This window comes from Heliangelus exortis, chromosome 7 (assembly GCF_036169615.1).
Source record: "Heliangelus exortis chromosome 7, bHelExo1.hap1, whole genome shotgun sequence".
Taxonomy (NCBI): Eukaryota; Metazoa; Chordata; class Aves; order Apodiformes; family Trochilidae; genus Heliangelus; species Heliangelus exortis.
Window position 1 is genome coordinate 160,849 of NC_092428.1, and position 13,737 is coordinate 174,585.

The 13,737-nt window shown below is 45.8% G+C and overlaps 2 long non-coding RNA genes across 3 annotated transcripts in view; one reads left to right on the plus strand and one right to left on the minus strand.

Annotated features, from left to right (window-relative positions):
• Positions 1-13,737, minus strand: part of LOC139798021 (uncharacterized) — a 23,823-nt gene continuing 10,086 nt past the window's right edge. For both annotated transcript variants that reach the window (XR_011726656.1, XR_011726655.1), the window contains 2 exons: positions 3,074-3,254; positions 1-753 (listed from right to left, as the gene is read on the minus strand). This is a non-coding gene — a long non-coding RNA (uncharacterized lncRNA). The remainder of the gene's footprint in view (positions 754-3,073; positions 3,255-13,737) is intronic.
• Positions 10,484-13,737, plus strand: part of LOC139798029 (uncharacterized) — a 4,086-nt gene continuing 832 nt past the window's right edge. Inside the window, exon 1 of the long non-coding RNA XR_011726668.1 lies at positions 10,484-10,562. This is a non-coding gene — a long non-coding RNA (uncharacterized lncRNA). The remainder of the gene's footprint in view (positions 10,563-13,737) is intronic.

The following is a 13,737-nucleotide window of genomic DNA, read 5'->3' on the forward strand; positions in this document are numbered from 1 at the left end:
TATATATATACACACACACTAGCTTTTATTTGATTCAGAAAGGTGAAAAACTGCAGGAAAACTTCTTTTTAGACTTATCTGAGGACAGACAAAAAGCTGTGGTCTTCAGCTGGCTTGTCTGATTGATTGTTCATGAGGCAATTCTCTCTTGCAGCCTCAGCAGTGTTTTCCTTCTTTTCTTTCTGGTTTGACTCCTTCCATCTTAATATACATAATCAGCAGCTTTGCACACAAATACAGCTATAAAGACTTCACCAAGCAAAAGCTAGAAGCTGTTAGTTTTTAAAATACCCACGCCAAAACATTTTAAAATGTATAAAACATTGTTGCTCCTCTAAGAAGGTATTTCTGGTTTTAGGCAGTATTTCAATTATGATGACCACATCTTCTGGCAAGTGTGTCATGATGTAGTTTTCTACCTCTTGAAATGGGCCATCCTGGGGTCTGAGTCACTACTAATGCATTTGTTTGGTTCCCACTCAGTTGTTGGCTTCTTACATGCTACTGGGCAGGTCTCCTAATCCTCCTGGAATTGTGCAGATGCTGCTTTCCTCCTTCCCAGATTTTCTGCTGCCCTCTATGGAGGAGAGACTTTATGCTTCACATCTAACACAAGGAAGCCAGAGTGTGGTCAGGAATATTATAACCCAAATGGCCATGGTAGAAACTTTCTGTCTGTTCCGTCTGGTTTAGAGTTCAGCTGTTCCTGTTTCTGTGAAGTTCATAAGGCAGATCCTCGTGCCATCCCTCAGCCTTTGAGGAAAAACCAGAGCAGAATAGTATTCCATCCTTTGCTGCTGCAGAAACCCTTGCCAGAACCAAACTCTTATTCAATGAGAGACACTGAAGCACTTGAACTAAAGCACCCTCTCACAGGAGGTGCATGCACAGATTTAAAAGACTCTCAAAAACTGCACATTTAAATAACAAATGTTTTTGAATGATTGATGGGTTGAGGTACAGTTCTCCTAACACCTGATTCATTTTATGCCCACATCCTCAACTGGATGTCTTGAGCTAACAGAAGAGCAGAGTCTGATAATAAATATTTCTGCCATGGGAGCTGGACTTGTTATTCCTTAGCAGCATGTTTACTCATCAGCTCCTTGTTCTGACTGAACACACTTCCAGGATCACCAGTTTCCTGACATGTCTTTGCCTGTAATGAGCTCAGCTGCATTTTCCCTGCCCTGTGCCAGGTTACTTTCCTTCATCCCCAGTATCGTGTTGTGCTGTGACAGATTTGTGTTCAGCTGGAGAAAACCTCTGCCTGCTGCCCAGCCCTGTACTGAGCTGGAATACAGGCAACACACAGGACTGTCTCTTTGCCCTGCAGTTACACCATCAAGACACACTGGCCAGTACACACGTATTGCCAGTGCACACAGATGTTTCTAACCCTGATGTTTGCCTGGGTACAGCGTGTGGTGTTGGTGTCAATGGCCTCCCACCTTCTCCAGTCTCTAGTTAGTAGGGCAGATAGCTTTACCTGCCTCATGGCATCAGCTAGCTCTAGCACAAAGGGTACTACCACACACATACCAATGTGCTTGCTGTTCACTGCCATGCTTAAATGTATGAGACTGCTCAAGGCATATTAAATTGTAAATATTTATAAGGTCAGGCTAGGATCAGGCATTGCATCTTTCATGCAAACCTCACTTCAGAGCACATTAGCCTATTAAATGCACGCCCTTCTCTTCTGTAAAAGACTGGTGAGGGCAAAAGAACCCACTCCTGCTCTGGGGGGACCAGTGCAGCAGTAAACAAGAGCAATGCTTACTGAGAAAGTAAGGTATCTTAAAGGTAATCCACCCCCTTAATTTCCCACATCCTCAGTGAAAAATAATGAGACAACCTAGATTAGCTGGCATAGATAAAGTGCCTCCCAGTAAGAGATTTATAGCTACTGAAAAAGTGCCTCCTTCCTCCTGTATTTGTAAATAGCTTTTCCATGGCTGAGGGTAAAGGGTCAGGAATCTCTTCCTGCTGGAGGTGATGGGGACACAGCTACACAACTGTTCTTACTGCAAGATAGTGATGACCAGAGTACCATCTCAGAGCAACAGGCAGCAGAGGCTGAGAAATGACCTGGCTGCTGAAGAACTGTTTGACTGAGCCAGCAGGGAAATGGGAGTGTGAGCTGATTCAAATTAAGGGCATGACAGATAACAGATGGCAGAGTTGCCATGGCTGGCAGAGTATCTATCACAGTGACATAAACACATATATAAAATAGAAGGTGCTTGGTGCTGCAAACTCCCAGCAAAGTCTGTGCAGAGCCTGGTCTGCCATAAGGGCTGCATGAGCTTCCCATTTCCCAAATCAAAGCTCTCTAGTAAGCTGAGTAAGAAAGTTGGCTTTGTGAAACAGCCTGAAGCACTTCACTTAGCACTGCAGTCCACAGACAGTGAGTCTTTAGTGACATGTCAACATGGCCTTTTCACAGTTTCCTGCTAATTTATACCTTCTACCATATGAACCACAAACACCACCTGTTTTAAATTTGTAATTCCAATGCTTTTGAAACCTAACAGAAAACACGAGCAATGTACAGATGTGTGATGTTTGCCAACCTACAACACCTGTCCACCTTACCTTCACTGACACAGGTAGCAGCTAGCAGCCATGCACAGCAGCACAACCCTCTCAGTTATCCCCACCAAACCCCAAGTTAATAATTTAGTGTGTTTTTCCATTCTGGGTCCTTCTAAAAAGCTGGCTCTTCCTTCTTGGTTACACTAGTAAGATCCCCCCTGTGCCTCCTGGTTCCCAGCAGCTGACCGTGATGTGGGTCAGAGCACCAGAAAGCTGTCAGATCAGACCAATTGGGTCCTCTCTCCCTGCTGGCTGCTCCAGCAGCACCACGAGACAGCCCTCTTGGTAAGATGGGGAATGAGACCTGAGGGATCGTGCAGCACAGAAGGGTCCATGCAATGGTGAGCCAGAGCCCAGAGACCTCTATTACAGCATCCCTTTACCCAACCTTTACCCCCAGCCACTTTGCTCAGGGCAGGAACCTCCATGGAGGGGAAAAGGCAGGGCTGGAATTAGAAAGTTTCAGAGCACTCACCTCTTTCCTCCACTGTGAACACTGAAGATGATAAACACTCCTTTCTCCAGGCTCTGCCAGCTGGCATTAAATCCAGGCTTTGCAGCTGCACACCAGCAACCAGCCCAGATTTCTTGGGAGACTCTTGCTGTGCAGCCAGCAAAGGCGTTTTCTCTTTCAGCAGCTGGAGACCAAGACTCACCTGGGATAAAACAGGGAAAGTCAAGGAAGAACACTGGTGAAGCTGCCAGACTAAGCAAGTGCTGCTCACAGAGGAGACAGCCTAATTGGGGACTGCTGAAGGAGTAAACTCTCTCATTAACCACATTGTATAGGAAAGCCTCCAGCGAACCTATTCACAAGTAACCAGTGCACATGCCATATGGCTGAGATCTTGGAGAGCTCTCTCCTGGTTTGAAAGCTGGTGTCATCCTGCTCTGCTACCTTCCCATACAGGGCTGAGACATAACTTGGTAAGCAGGTGTCACAGTGTTACTGTGCTCCTCTTAACCCTTCTAGGGTCTGCAAGGAACATTGTTCCTCATCAGCAGTAAGTCTGGGCATTACAACACAGCTCGTAGAGGAGGTCATCACTCCATGTTTGAGACAGGTGGACCTCCAGAAAGAGCCTCTGCATGTCCAGATTCAATTCTGTTAAGTGTTAGAAGGAGTATCTTGAAGACAGAAATGCTGAGGTAGGACAAAAGACCATGGATACTATTAAAAATCAAGAATCAGAACTGGTCTACCTGAACTTGTTATGTGTTTACATCTCTCTAAAGGAATCATAGAATCATAGAATTGGCTGGGTTGGAAGGGACCTCTGAGATCATCAAGTCCAACCCTTGAAGTTGGGTCAAAGTTTGGGTCAAAAGGAGAGATGGGAAGATTGGTCATACATTTGGTCACAAGTCCAAGCACATGTTTTAAAATGGGAAGGGAATTACATCTCCAAGGATAGAGAGGGCTAGGGACCAGCAAAAGAGGGGGGACCCCAAACAGTCTACAAAACACAAAGGAGAGCTGTGGCAGGGAACCTTTATTTCTGTCACAGGCAGGCTCTTAGACCAGTTGGAGTAGATAAATGTTGACCTAATCCATGCACAGTTGATGGTGTTAGTGTGTATGAGCACTGATCCCACACAGCTTATTCCCTATGAATCTGAGCTCACCACATGCCACAATACCATGCACTCTGCCAAGGGCACATACCTTCCACCACCCCAGTAAAGTGGTACATCCTGGTATCATAAAAGCTCCCTTTGTAGCTCTTGTGTTTAAGTTCTTTAGGTTTCTATAGATTCGGGTGGAGAAGCAGTTACTAGAAAACACCACAGACCGAATACAAGAAAGATGTACACCAAGAAGATATTATGTGAAAGTTTCCCAAGGACTGGCAGTCTTTGGAGACAAGTAACCCTGATGAATTTGGAAGAACTGATAAACTTGTATCACCAGAGTCTGAAGCTGTACAAGGCTTCCTGCACACATTAGCATCTACAACAGGTTGTATAACTTGGATCACACCCAGGAGGGCGGTGGCTGCCATATGCAGATGAAGAACACAGAGTTATGTATACAGCAGATGAAACAAAGTGCCCTCTGAAGGAGTTTCTAAAGACCTGTCTAAAAGCCAGCGGTGCGGCAGGGTGACCTTCTGCTTCTGAGTGCACACACTGGGGCTGGCCTCTGCACAGCTGCTTCAGCTTGTACATGGCTGTGAATGAAAGGTGTGTTATGTGAACAGTTACCTGCTATTACTAATAACACCTGGGTTCTCTTAGCAACAGCAACTAATGAATAAAAGCTATTTTAAGAAATAGTAATCTGTGTTTTTCCTTAACACTATTGGATCAAGGAAAAAGGAATTGACACCACCTGTTTGGGAGAAACATGCTAAAGACAGAGTGGCACTCATACCTCTGCCTGGTGAGACCTGCAGACCCAGCTGTGGCAGACAGTGTTAGCACAGGACAGCTGCTTTGACCAAAAAAGCCACTAGCCATGAACAGGTTTGTTGAAATCCAAGTGAAATCCTTGCCACTTCTTGCTAGAGTGACTTGGCAGCTGTGTGGAATATGTTCCTCCTCCTGAACTATGCAACAGAAAACTCAGTCAAATATAGCCCTGTAAAGGGACTTAACAGGGCCCATGTGCATGTTAGCGCATAGGCAAGATCTGTGCAAAGGGAGGAGGTCCCATGTAGGAGCCAGCTAAACACTGTCTGGTCCACCACATTCTCTGCATGCTCCATTGCATGGCTGGAGACCATGAACCTGCAGACCCAACTCTGCCACTCTACAGACTTGGCTTTTGACTTGAGCCTTTTTCTAAAAAAAGAAAAAAGTGTCTCCACAAGTGATGCCTCGTGGCTGCCACGGATATCCAGAGAAACTATGCAGACTCAGCACTTCTCATGCAGAAAAACAACAAGCGTTGAAAGTCACACTGCTACCAAAGAAATGAGACACACAACATTTTATCTTGGTCAGCCTCCCCCTCAATCTGCCTCCAGGTGACCTGAATTCCCATCTCTCAAAGGCCGTCAAGTCTCCACTTCCACTTAAAGAAGAGGCATATTTCTCTGTGTATTAGAAGAACATGAGATTGTTTGAATATCTATTGCAACATAACTAGCTCTATTGAGTCAGACCAATAGTCTTCTCTGACTAACCACAGCCAGCAGCAGATGCTTAGAGACCTATAGAACAGTCAGATTATATCTGGACCTTTACTTTTAATAACTACCAACAGTGTCATCCTCTGCGAAGCACTCTTGTGCAGGTGCTGAAAGGCCTGAGCCAGACCACAGCATCTTACAACTCCTGCCCTACAGACAGTTTATAACCCAAGAGGCAACCCCCCCCTGCACACAGATGCAGGCACAGAGCTGCCTTGCAAGAGGAAGCCCAAAGCATCCATGGCAACGCTGGGGATCAAATGCAGTCCCTTTACCCTGGGTTGTATTTTCAAAACCATCTTTCCAAAACATGATGTAAGTTTTTAAACTAAAGAAACAAAGGCTTTGACAGGTGAAACTTACTTCCAGATTCCCTGGCAGTGTTCCAGCCTTGACGACTGAAATTTCACACGCTCACCTGACCTCTCCTAGAGCAGTGCTAACACTTGCCTAGCTGAAAGGCCATTCAAGAAAACCTTTCTGCTTGGTGAGCAGATTTCCTATTGTCTCCAGTAACTCCTTCTATCCCAGCACACTGATATTGGCAACATCATGATTTATTAAGAAATGGAACAGAGGTTTTCCAGCATTGTTTTTTCCCCCATCACTGATGAGGTGCTGGCTTTGAGAGCCTTCTGGGTTCAGGCAGCTGGAGCTGGCACCCCTGGTGAGCTGTGGTCAGCAAACATTTGCTATCAGCAGCTGACTTCCCACTGCTCAGGCAGGTGACAGAGCTTTTTGCTTTTGTGTCAAGAACCTTGCTCTGAGAGCAAAAGGGGGTCCCTCAGCTTGTGTCCACACATTGCTTACAGCCACTGGAATTGTTTAAAGCTCAGGTAAAAGAAGGCAAATTGGGTGTGATACAAAAATAAAGGAAAACTGAGCTGGCTCAGCTCTGCTTTAATGATATTAGTCATGATTTTTAATTCAAAGTTCTCAAAACTTGCTTTCCTTTCTTCCCCTCTTATCTCTTTCATCTCTGTGTAACACAGATGATGCCAGTCCTGCTAAGATAGTCCTGAAAACTTAGCTTTGACTTCCACTTTTACCTCAGACTTCAAGGAAAGCCTGTGGTATGTCAGCAGTTGTAAAGCTAAAGGGACTCCTCTCCAATCCTCTCTACCAGTGCCAAAACATTGTCAAATCCCCACTCTTCAAGCAGAAGCCTCCCTACTTCAGAAAGCAACGTGTCTTTCCCTCTCCCTCCCACAGTGCATCAGTAAGCAGAGTAGATGATGGCGTGGCTCCAGTGCCCTCTAAAGCTTCCAAACTGATGCTGCCAGCAACCCAAGCAGATGCCACCTCTGTCTGGCAGGGTGACATGTAGAAAGCCATGAGGTATCAAGTGAGAGTTATCCAAGGCTGGATCACCAGAATTGCCAGAGAGGAGCCAGCAAGATCCTTAAGATTAAATCCCGTCACTGTAGGAGTTACATTAATTACAGTGCAGATGGAGTGGGTGAGGGAACCTCTATGAAGTAATTAAGCAATACACTTACTCAAGTTAAACCCCAGTGACATCCACTCCCTCCCCTCAGATAAGTGTCTCCAGTCAGGGCCTACATGCAACAAGGTGAACATACCAGCTCCTCCACCAGTGGGGTAGAAATTCCCAACACCTCTTTCCCTCTGTCAGTCTCACGAGGCTAATAATGTTCAGGTTTTTTATAACTTTTTTTTTTTTTTTTTTTTTTTTTTCACCTAATACATGAAACATGAACTGGACTGGGGCTTAAGAAGTTTGTGTGCTCTCTGTCACTGACTGGCTGAGACCCCTCGCCTATGTTCTCTTGTTCCTTCATTACAAGAAGGACTAATCACCACCCCACTGAGCCTTATGCAACATACTTCTCTGATAGTGCTGCACCCATTAAAGGAGTAATTTGACATGTCCTAGACAGCCAGAGGCTTGGCATATCAGTTGGTTTTGTAACACCCTAAGGCTTATTTGATTCTGCATTCTTGCCTAAGATCTTTTTGCAGATGGATGGAAAAACAGTCAACTTCAAAATTCTTTTAAAAATTTGACATCATCGAGTAACATAGAGATTTGTAACTGTTTCATTTGCTTAGTGATGAAACAGCAGCGGACAGAGCCACTGGGAACCTTGCAGCTTGATTATCTACTTTCCAGGTATCAGAGGAGATAAGACAGCTGTTCAGATCTAGTAAGATTCCCAATTCACACCGTCTGAAGATCAAACATCTGTAATTTTCCCTCAGGCAGGACATCCTGCCAACCACTGCAGTGATGTGGTCACGCTAATGAAAGTGCCATATTTTCTGTTTGTCTGCAAGCACCAGAGAGTTGCTGAATCTTTGGCTGACCACAGAAACCTGAGAACAGTAAACTTCACGGGTGATAGGACTGATGCCAGGCAACGAGGAAACGGGCTGATTGATGCACACCCCCTGCTCTCTGACATGGGTGGAGCAAGGGGTTACTTAAGTGAAATGACCCGATCGAGACACTGCCAGCACACAAACACCCACTAAGGTACCACACAACCAAGACAGCAGCTCAGGACAGACCTCATCAAAGGGTGGCCTCAGCCTCTATTTCCTCAGATGACACCTCCTGGCCTCCGCCCCTCCACCCCCCTGTCTCTGACATCACCAGGTGGGAAATATCCCTGGCTTGGCCAAAGAGACCCCCCAGCAGCCCTGCAGATTTGACTATTAGCTTGTCCTGAGACCTGAGAAACAAAGCTCTCCTATGAACAAACACACAATAGCAGCTATGTCCCCAGGATTAATTCATAAGCTTCTGATAATGATAATTCTGATAATCCATAAACCTAATGATATGCCAGCAACAAACAGAGAAATGCTACACAGGAGGTCAGACTGCCACATCATCATCATCATCATCATCATCATCATCATCATCATCATCATCATCATCATCATCCTCATCATCATCAAGACTTTCACAAGCCTTCACTACATGTCAGGCTAGGGACAAAGGGACTCCTTTCCTCAAGGGTGGGGGACTAAACTGCCAGAAACACTTTCAGGATTGCCTCAGGTTCCCAGCGTAACAACTTCTCTTTCACACTACCTCAGCATGCCTAATCCCAGAAAAGAGACTGAAACAAGGGAGAATTGCAAAAGGTAACTCCCCAGCCAACAAAGTCCACTTTCTGTACAGAGATCAGATCATGTATTGCTTTGCTCCCCTTCCCCTGTACCATACCAGCTCTAATAGGTAATTTCCAAAGATATCCTCAGCTCCTTTTCACTAGCAGCTGCTTGGCAGCCTTAAACCACAACCTAAACCACATGCAGGATTTATGCAGCCTAATCTCTAACCCTGCACTGGAGTTCTGCTGCAGCCCATCTTTTCCCTAGCAGAGAGTATCAGCTACAAACTCTCATCTCCCAAGTAACCTTCTAGAAGCTCCCGTCTCAGCAGGCTCCTCTTACAGCAAAGCCCCCCTGGTCAGCTGCCCTCTGTTCCCCACTGATCCTCCCAGATGGAAGAGGGGGGGCACAGCTGAGGCTCAGCTTGGCTCTCTGTAAAGGGTTGATCTGCCTTTCCTCAGCTGAGAAGTTACAAGTTTGTGGCAATTTCAGTAAAAGCTCTGCAAAATGTGAAGGCTGAGTTCTTAACTATGCTTAGAAGAAAAGAGTGAGCCTAGGAGAATGATCCACCATTTTAGCCTTGCAAAGAGGACATGCAGTCCAAGGTGACTTTAGAAACACTACCAAAGGCACTGTGAAGCACCCACTTTTCAGAGGGCAGGGGTTCTATCTTTTTATGGAAAGCAGCATCAAACCGGGGTTCATGACTAGTTTGGGTTTTGTTGGGTTTTTTTTGTTGTTGTTGTTGTTGGTTTTTTTTTTGTTTTTGTTTTGTTTGTTTGTTGGTTGTTTTTTTTGTTGGGTTTATTTTTCCCTGGTTTTTTTTCTTAGATGTTTCTGAGTTCTGCTCTTGGAAGCTCAATAGTACTCACTAGTTCCTCAGGAATTCTGGCTTCTGTCCTCTCAAGATAACCCTGCAAAGGGGGAGGGAGAACAGCTCCAAATTACCATCTAGCTGGTGCTTAGAAATAACATATTTGTGGCTAGCTTCTCCCTGTTTTTACAGGGCTCATCATATTTTGAATGTGTGTGCTTTGACTCCGTTCACATGCAGCCCAGCCATGTCTGCTGCTGGGCCAGACCAGCAGTCACTTGGCTCTCCACGAGAGCTATCACATGTAGAACACACTGTGGCTGAGGTCATGAGAGGATGTGGCAGTGGGCACTGTTCCCATTGGTTGGGACACTGAGGGCAGAAGTCTCAGTGGATTGCATGATTTTGTTTGTGGTCCTACAACCTCCCCTGTAACCCGTAGGGTCCTTGCTCCTTTGGTGCATGGGTCAGATGGGGAAAGCAGTAGAACGCTGCTGAATTCTCATCATTAATGCAGTGGCTTTGGGAGAGAAGAGGGAGATAGCCCCAGTTTGGTGGAAACACAGTCAGAGTCCTGAAATCCAGATCCTTCCTCTGAGGGGAGGCTTCGCAATTGGAGTCAACTTAGCAAACAATATGGCATTTGATTAGTCAGTTGTTTTCTGGGCCCCTATGGCCAAAAATTATTGGAACTGCTCTGCCTTTGGCCAGACATTTGATGGAGTGCCACATTATATGTTTATTAAGGGAGTGAAGAAATCCTAACTGAATAAAAATAGCATGGCTTGGATTAGAAACTAGCTGGTGTGTGAGGAACAAAGGTTCACTGTTACTTCAGGATGCCTTGTGTGGCCAGAGGGATCCTGCACAGTGTGGATGTGTGCCTGCTGAGATGAGGCTGAGGAGATACAGAAGATACAAGACTGGCCTGAGTAAGCACAGTAAAACACCACAAAGTCTTTTGGATGACTGACTGATGTCTTGATCAGGAGAGGCAGTGAGCCAATGCAATGGGCTCTCTCTGGTAGGGGAGATCTGCCCAGATCTGCACCTCACAACCCAGCAAAGCTGGAAGGCACAGGATGAGAGGGGAAATGCACAGTGGGGTCTGCTCTCCTGCCACGCAAGATGGGACACTCTTATTGACATGTGGAGTCGTGTTAGTGGTCCTCTCATTACTTATGGAAAAACGACAAAAACTGTTTAAAATGTCTATTGTCAGGCTTCTTCTAGTCAAACGGGACTTCACCCTATGAACTGATACCTCCTACCCCCAGCTGGGTCTAGAAAAGGGACTAGAAGGTTCAGTCTCTTCAAAAGTTTGCTTTTTGCTCCCACTTCAGCCAGGCCAAGGGTATTACTCTGTAATGAAGGCACTACTTCATTCTGTGATGCCAGTGTGCCACTGGCCCTGCTGTGGAAAGAGCTGCTCTCTGCAGACAACCACCACAACTGCTACAGAATCACACTTTGGGATCCAAGGCCTCTTTTTTCCCCCCACAAAAGAGAACTTCTAGCCACAGTGGAGATGCTGTACCCATCATGCCTGAGGTGCCATGCTGCTGCCACTCGGAGGGCAGTCACCTCCACTGACACCACAGATGTTACACCTTCAGTCACTGCAACCACAGAGAGTGCTTTCATAAACACACCCTTTCCTCTGTCACTTCTTATCACACAAGTGATAAGATCTGGAGTCCATATGGCCAAAGGATTGTTCAGGCAAATTAATTCATATAAAGACTTAGATGCTTCTATTAAGACAAGGAGAAGGCTGCCATCAAGATCAAGGCCTCTACTGTGGTGGGTGGTGTACAAATCCACACTGGGAGAGACCCACTGTCTCCGAAAGCTTACAGTTTAACTAGACACTTGAATGAGGAGGGAGACTGAGGCATGTGAAAAAGGAATAAATATTCCAGCTGAGCTGGAATTAGAAGCTCCTGTGTTCTGAGTGGGATCTGCTATCTCCTGTTAGCATCACCACCTACCAATGACTTATACAGCCTGTAAACACGCATAATAAAAAGCCTCCCAGAAACAAGCCACACTTAATTCATGAGGACATTTTGTTCTTTCTCCAGTTACAAACCATGGGCGGCTAAGGGCTGTTGCAGCAGCTGTACACAAGGACACAGCAACAGCAGGCAGATCACGGTTGTAAGAATGACTCCTGTCATCTCAGTTATCTATCAGAACACCCCATGGTGCTAATAAAAAAAGCCCTTCACAAAATGCACAATGTGCATTATCAGCTGCAGTAAGAGCTGAGGCAGCATTGCCATCCCTGAGTTGGGGAGGGAACTGCATGGGAAATGCATCCTAAGCTGGTGCCTTCAGTGCCACTGCAAGTTACATATTCTTCTTTGCTCACTGATGGCATGAGGTCTGAATCATGTTGCCAGGCTCCTGAAAACCAAGGAGAGGAAGGGTGTGATTCTGCTTCCAAACAGGCACTGTGATGAAATCCGACAGCCGAAAGTCTGGGGGTTGGCCTTGCCGTGGCAACAGGTAAGGACAGAACTATCCGAAGTGCATCACTCCAGAAAATACCAGCCAGCTATGGATTAACATGAATGCTAGTTTCTTCTAATGTGGTGGGCAGTTGCTTTTCTTACCACCTTCACTGTTGGTGTGGCAATGGATTTACCATCTCATTGCCTGGGCAAGTCATCTTGTGCCATGTTTCAGTTACCAGCCTCCAGTCAATGGCTTACACTTCACATGTGTAATGAAAGGCTGCAGAAGATGGTGTCCTGGGATGCTGCAGTGATGGAGATAAGAGAAGGATAAGCTCATAAAAGCAATAAGCTTCATACAAAGCAAACTTGACTGCTGTCAGTTGTGGCAGAGGAACATAACCATCCAGCGTAAAGTTTGCAGTCATGGACTGACTCCCCTTCAGCAGCACCTGCCCTGCACGAAGCTCTCTTTCCTAGCTGTGCTTCAACAGTGACCAGGAAAAGGGATATTATTTCTACCCAAACTTCTCTTTCTTTCACTCTCTGGGTCTCTGGGCCCTGTTTTTTAGGGCTCAGTGGAAAATCTTGATCAGGCTGCAGGCCATGTTCTTAGTCTGTAACCAAAATACCTGATCCTTTTAGACTGGAAAAGAAACACATCCTTCAGAGTGTTATGCTTCAATAAAGTGCCTCTTTGTGGTGGCCCTCATCAGTGGTGAAACCTCGTCCAGGCTGACAGTATGACAGCCAAGGAGCTTGTCCCCAATAGGCCAACAAGAGAGCCACTTTTTTATGTATGCAGCAGTCTGTTTCCTGGGACATTTAAAAAGAGGTCAGCGTTGTCCAACAACAGTGTGTCCACATTTTTCCAACAACTATCCTCCTACTTAAGATTTTGACAGGAAGCTGTATTCTGGCTCTGTCAGCAATGACATTTGCAAAGGATTGGTGATAGATTTGTGGTGCCAGTTTATCCGGACCAGCTTGGAGCTTTTTCTTCATCTTGGCTGTCTGATTCAGTCTCTAAGCTCCTCCTCATCACCATTTATTGGGACTGACAGAATGTTTTTGGCAGTAAGTGCAGATGACACTGGGGAGTGCTGGAGCCAGATCCTGAGCTCTGGGGTTTTTTTGGAAACTATTGCATTTTCATTACCTCTCATTGGGGGCCACAGCACCCCACTGACTGGTAGGATGCTCACCACTGAAATGCAGCTACTCCCAAGGTGAAGAGTAGCAACAAGTAACAAATGAAGGCCAAGAGAAGTTCTTGGCCAAGGAGAGAACAAAAGATGTGGCATTTTAACGTAGGAACACTGAATAAGTGAAATTTCTCAGGCAAACAGCCATGACCCCACACTCAGCAAGTTTTGGGCAACACCAAGAGGCCCTATGTGTCTCCTCCTGTGATTTATAGCAAGCCTTTTGACACTCGGTGTTCATTGGAAAGCCCAATTGCCCACAGCCCAATTCTCTCAGCTTGCCTTTTGTGCGAGAGAGCAATCTGTTCCCAGCCCTGACGATTCCAGAGGAAACAAGCCCCAAGAGTACCTTAAAGGCTTGAACACAAATAGCTCCCACTGTGTATTATTTTCAAACCAGTCTCATGATTTTGCAGGCCTGACTCATTCCATGTAAATGCTGA